The following is a 7,068-nucleotide window of genomic DNA, read 5'->3' on the forward strand; positions in this document are numbered from 1 at the left end:
TAAGGGAATTGTTTATACATATAGCTTCCGATGTAGTGATGATGTAAGTGACCTTAAACTGTAAAATAGCACATGTTCAACATATATATTTTTTAAAAGTCATAATTGGAAAAAAGGGGTATTTGAGAGGCTTCTGACATATCAGATATGTAGAACAGTTCTAAAGTGGAATGGCAAGAGGCGTTGTGTAGAAGATGAATATTTATTGTACGGTTCACAACTGAACTAAGACAGTGTAAAGTATATAGCATATAACTCTGCTATAAGACCAGTGGGAAGGGATTTATATAATACTTGAAGATTTTCTGGTCCTCACTGTGAAAGGGTTTCTTGACAGGTTGAGGCATCCATTCAGAAAATGGTCAACCACCATGAGCTGTTTATAGTTCAAGAAGTTTTGTAAAAATATTATTTGCAAAAAAAAAAACACTTCATTTTTCATTCAGAAAACTACATTTTCAGGCAGAGTATACTATTTTTGCACATAATACACAGTTTTCTTGGCAGATTGTGGGGTACTTGTATGAAATAAACTTTTTGTGTAAGTGATTTTTGCTGCAAAAAGTCTTTGTCATGTGCCTTCAAGTTGTTTCCAACATATGCAAATCCCAGGATTCTAAGACGAAGCTTTCATGGGGTTTTCTCGAAGTTGGTTGAGTGTAGGGTTGCCATGTCCTGCCTGGGGGCGGGACATTCACGGTTTTTAACTGGTCGGGGAGGTCCCGTCCCGGTTTCTAATTTGACCTGGGTTTGCCTTGGGTCAGGTGGCTGCGGCTGCGATGTTGCTGCGGCTGCTCTTGCGCGTGGCCACTGCTGCGGCCGTTGTGCGCATGTGCCGCCTAAAGCTGGAGCGGCCACTAGCAAGGGCCGCTGTAGGCGGTGCATGCGCGAAGGGCCACAGCTGTAGCTTATGCGTGCGGCCGCTCCTGTGGCCGATGCGCGCATCCGCCACCTCCAGCGGCCCTTGCTAGCGGCTGCTCCAGTGGCCCTTCCGCTCCTGCGGCCGTTGCGTGCATGCGTCGCCTCCAGCTGGAGTGGGTGCTAGCAGGGGCCGCTGGAGGCACCACATGCACAAAAATCTAGGGTTAAGGCTCTGGGAGCCCAGGGTCAAATTCCCATTCAACTAGGGTTGCCATAACTGTCAACCTCCAAACCGGGACAAGTGTCAAATGTAGGACATATTTTTTAAATTATTTTTTTAGTTGTTCGCGTGTCCTCCATTTAAAAATATGTCCTACATTTGGGGTGAAATTTTGTTCAACATTTGTCCTACATTTTTTGACACTGACTTGTCCCGGTTTGGAGGTTGACAGTTATGGCAACCCTAGGAGTGGGAATTTGACCCTAGACTCCCAGAGTCCTAACCCAAGATTTTTCTTCTTGGATGTGAAAATGAAACATGTTTTATATCCATGTGGCAGGGCCCACGGAGGGAATGGTCCAATCATTTTGAGAAAAATTTGAAATATGAAATCCAGATCCCTTGCATCTCCCTAATTCAGTAGAAATTGCTCAGTTTTTTTTTAAAAAAAGAGTTCCTCGACCAATCCAAAATGCTGTTAAAATCACTGCCCCAATTTGATATTTGGCTTGAAATCTGGATATCTAAAAGACTACTTCCTCCCATATGAGCCTGCCCCAAATCTGAGATCCTTAGAGGAGGCCTTGTCGCATGCCCCAACACCTCATGATGTTAGGTTGGTATGGGCACATAATAGGGCTTTCTCTGTAGCAGCACCTTGACTGTGGAACTCCCTAAACAAGAAAGTTAGGCTAGGCTCCATTTCTTTTCATCTTCCAGCAGGCAGCCAAAACACTGATGCTTTGAATGGCTTTTAATGTTTAATGTAATTGATCTGTCTTAACTTGTATTTAACTTGTAAGATTGTATTTTTAGGATTGCTTTAGAAGTACAGTACCATCCATGGTTTGAAAATATTTAAAAATAAATACATTCCAAACAACAAATCTTGATTTTGCCATTTTAATAAAAGGGACACCATTTGCCACTGTATTTAATGGGACCTGAGCAGCCATGGATTTGGATATCCGTGGGAGATCCTGGAACCAAACCGCAGTGGATGCCAAGGGCCTTCTGTACTGTACTTTAGTTCTTATCTTTAGGATGGGCAGAAATAGTTATTACCTGCTGTTGTCTGAAGCAGCTAGAAAGGTACATCAGCGAAGGCCTCCATAACATGTTTCAGAAGATTTGGACTTCATTCACTGTGGAAGCTCCCTCATTTCTCCATCTTTCCTGGTGTTGAAATATAAACTTATCTCTCATTGACTCCCTCCACTCACCCATCCATATAAGAGAGTTTGAACTTTTTCAACTCCCTTTGCCATAAGTCTCATTGCCAAAACTGAAGCAGCCACACAGAGTGTAAGGAAAATATAAAAATCTAGAAAGGGGGAAAAAGTAAACAAAATAATATTATAGTGTGTTTACTCAGAGCAGCAACCCTGCCAAGGAAACCACATAGTTTGCACTAATACATGTCTCACAAAACATGCATTTAATTAAAACAAGAGACTGGGCAATAAGCTTTCTTTTAATTTCACTTAAATGCATGTTACTGTTTTGTTTAATTTCCTTCTGAGGTAACATGAAGTTGATCTTAAAGCTTATAAGGATAATAAACATACATGACAGCAAGCTTAACCACTCATAGCTGCAATTTAATTACTTACCTGGTAGTAAGTGTTTTAGTCTTACTTCTCAGTAAGAAATGCACGGAGAAGCCTGTCCCAATCTGGCACCTTTCAGAGGAAATGGACTACAATTTCCACTGATGGGCATGCAAACTAGGAATTATGGGAGTTGTAATCCAACACTTCTGGAAGGGCTAGACTGGGGAAGGCTGGCATAAAATAGGTTGTGTTGCTCTTACTAACTACATTCCTTAATAAGTGGTGATTTACTTCTTTTTAAAATAAATTTTATTGAACACAGTCATACCAAATAAACAAACAATATAACAAATAAACAAATAGTTATACATTACATTACACTTGCATACAATATTTCTTCCTTTCATGTCATTCTTCCTTTCATCCTAAAGTTCTTATTTCACTTACTGACTTCCCAACTACATTCAGAATAAGTAGATTATTTACAATGTACTTGTTTATCTTGCATTTGTTCTTAATAAAGATTTGAAACTAAATTTTTTCTACTTTGTAATAGATATATATTATCTATTATCTATTATATAATATACCCGTATTTTCCGGTGTATAAGGCGATTGGGCGTATAAGACAACCCTCAACTTTTCCAGTTAAAATATAGAGTTTGGGAATATACTCACCGTATAAGATTACCCCTCTTACAAAGCACACCAAATACAAGTTAAAAAGCCATCAGATTTGATTTCAATATGGTAATTTTAATTCAAATGACATGCAGGTACTTAGCAGGAAACCTTGTTGTATACAAAGCCTGCTTGGATTGGTCAGCTCTCCCTGCTTGCCCAGCCCTCCCTGTCTCCAAGACTATCAGAGCGGTAGCTGCTTTCATACGATCGTTGCATACGGTGGAGATGCAGCCGCGGCTGTTTTTGAGCTCCCCCCACCATATGCAGTGACCACAGATTCTCCAGTCCAGCTCAGAGGTTTTAGCACCTGCCCTATAAGATGACACTTGGCATATAAGGCGACCCCCGACTTTTGAGAAGATTTTCCTGGGTTAAAAAGTAGTCTTATACGCCAGAAAATACAGTATTATATATTAACACATATATAAAGATGAGATACCCATCAGTATTTTATTTCATATAAACTTTCCTTTTGTTAATCTATATGTCATAAACAGAATTGGTTCTAATTACTATCTAATTATTATTCCAGTTTTTCTTTTTATTATCATTTCAAGATGTTATTTCCATAATTTGGATGATTCTTCCCACCGCTCCCTGTATTCTTTAGGGCATTTATGATTTAGTTGGTGATTTACTTTTGAAGAAACATTCAATGGTACTTCGTAGTAAGGATGCCGCTGATTTTAGAGAGTGGGTAGGGAATATCAGGGCCTGAGACCTGACCCCTTGGGGGCCCAATCCAGCCCATGTGGCTTCTCCAGACAGCTACACCCCCCTTTCCCATGACATCATGTTTTGCTGGCTTCCCAGGATCCATTTGATGACTTCTCCATTCTCAAAAGATCTTATTACATGTCAAAAGAAAGATTAAAGGTTGTGACGCAGAAGCAGCTTGCTTACATTCCGACACTTCTGCTCTACTGCTGAGGGAGATAATAGTAAATGTGTGGCTTTTGCCCCGCAACCTAATTGCATTACATATAAACCTGGCAGGCAAGCAGATAGAGAGAAGTGTGTTTCTCTTTCTGTCTTTGAATAATGTGAAAGAACTTTTGTTCTCTTCCACTTGTAAAAGCATGGGAGGTGGTCATAAAAGCATCCCTTTTACCAAACAGATTTTTCCAGCTTAGCAAAAAGGACACTTTTATGACCCTCTCCCATTATTTTACAACTGGAAGAGTACAAAAGTGCTTTGAAGTTGTGCGGAGACAGAAACAGGAACATCGTTTTTCCCGCTTGTCCTGCCACATTTGTTTGTAATGTGATAAGGCTACTTCTAGAAAAATCTGTTTGGCAAAAGCCATGTGTTTACGACTGTTTCCCTTTGGAGGGAAAACAAAAGTACTACTACGACATCGTGTGGTAAGAAAGCCAGAAGCCGCTTCTGTGTTGCTGCTTTTCATCTTTCTTTTGAAATGCGGTAAGGCCCAAAGTCTCCTAACATTTCACTATAGGCAAGGTGAGGTTTAACTTAAAATATTCTTGGGTTGCTGCACGTTGTAGAATTATGGCACCATAATTCCACTTTAACTGCCATGGCTGTAACCTGTGGAATCCTGCAGTTTGTAGTTAAGCACTGGAGCTCCCTGGCTGAGAATTATAAAAATACGCTTCCTTAAATTGCAAATCCCAGGATTCTAGGGGAAGGAAAATGGCAGTTAAAGTAGGATTATAATGCTATAATTGTATAGTGTGAAAGGATGACTGATATCCATACTTTTTGCTCTGGCCTTGCCCACCACTGGAATGTTGCCACCAAAAATTATCTGATTTTTTTCCTCTTGGCATGTTTTGATCATAAAGAGGAGCCTACAGATCTCAGTCAAATTTAATAAATACACTTTTAAAAGATATAGTGCCCAGAATCCTCCCAGCCAGCATGGCAAATTAGAGTTGTACTCCAAAACATTTCAAGCTTCTGGTGCCTGGGTCTCAAGAAGACCTCTTAGGTTGGAACTCTATTGGGGTGCTACACTATTGTAAAAATCATTGCACAAGTGTTTGCACTTTCTCAGAGTTGTATAAATGCAGCCAAATTATTTACAAGCAGACACACAGCTCCCTCTCTCATTTTTGATCTAGTGGGTGGCTTTTGGTTCAACAGCAACATAACATCTATACCAAAAGCCAAGCATTAGTTAGGACTCTCATGACAAATAGTGTGGTCTGATTTTCAGTTTCATATTTGTGGCTGTTGACTTTTGAAGCACTGGACAGGATGGAGTAGGCTCTGTGAAATCACTGAATCAAAATATATTTAGAGCCACAGAGTTCAACTCAGGGCTATATATATGGGAGGTTCGCTGTAAGCCAGAGTGCTGACTGTTTCATCAATGCAGCACTCAAAAATAGCCCAGATCTAGCTTCCCACCTACCCCCAAAAGTAAATAATCTAAAGGTAAATATGGAAGTGTCAGCTATGTGGAAATGCAAACGCCAGCATTCCATATTCTTCCCTTGTGTCACAGTGCAAACAAGATTTTTACATATTAAAATGCCAGTATTAAAATGATTAAAATCAAACTGTGACTGTGATTGGCAATATTCACTATCGCATCTAACTGGCACCCACACACCAGATGTGTCAGACTATAATTGTATTGGCAGCAGCTGATGGGGCTCCTAGTCTCATACACTGGGAGAATGCCAGGTTGCGAGTGGCTCCTGTGTATAGCAGTTGGACATACAGGTCTGAGGAGGATCTTTATATAGTATCAACAGTTCTGTAGTATCAACAAATCTTAAAACTGCAAGCAGCAAGTTTTGAAGGGACATGTTCTCTGCTAAGGTTAGGGAAGGTTGGGTCAAAGCTCTCTGCTTCCCCCAAGAGGCTACACAACATAATGGAGGGTACCACAAGCAAAACATTCCAATACTTCATTTCATGGGTTAAATATTATAGTGGGCCCTCCACATTCACTGGGGTTTAAGTGGAAAAATGACAAACTAAAAAGAAAACTCTTTTTTCAACCTGAGATAACACCTCTCTAGAAATCTCTAGGTCCCCCAGCATAACTCTGCAGTCAACATCTACCAGAAGTTGACCATAGAACTGTGCTGGAGGACCTACATCTGGAGAAGTGCTCTTTCAAGGAATCTCTAAGGAACCTGTACAGACAGGGCAAAATAAAGCTGCTTTGGGTCACTTTAAAGGTATGCTGTTTAAATGACGCATACATCCTAAGAAGCCAGAAGCCACACCAAAGCCACGCTCCAGTCCTAAGGACTGGAGCACAGCTTTGGTGCAGCTTCTGGTCTCTTAAGTTGCGTGTGTCATTTAAACAGCATGTCTCCAATGTGACCCGAAGCAGCTTTATTTTGACCTGTCTGTACGAGCCCGAAGTCCTCAGTGCAATCTCTGGCAAAGGTTGGCCACAGAGTTGTGCTGAAGGACCTAGTGATTCCTAAAGATAACATATTAATCATATCCATGTAAATAATCAAATCCACATAAGTCAAAGTCGCAAATGTGAAGGGCCTTCCACATTTGATGGGGTTAGGGACACAAAATACACAGAACTGTATTTTTTTGTGAGACATTGTGCCTTCTCTCTATCAGAGAGCTTTGGTGCCACAATAAGCCACAATTCCCAGGATTCCCTAGCACTGAGCCAGGGCAGTTAAAGCAGTCCCAAACTGGATTATTTCTGCAGTGTGTTTTGGACACATACGCTGCCTTCACACTGCAGAAGTAATCCAGTTTGGCCTCACTTTAACTGCCATGGCTCAAAGCTAGGGAAATTCTGG

Source organism: Sceloporus undulatus, chromosome 6 (assembly GCF_019175285.1).
Source record: "Sceloporus undulatus isolate JIND9_A2432 ecotype Alabama chromosome 6, SceUnd_v1.1, whole genome shotgun sequence".
Lineage (NCBI taxonomy): Eukaryota > Metazoa > Chordata > Lepidosauria > Squamata > Phrynosomatidae > Sceloporus > Sceloporus undulatus.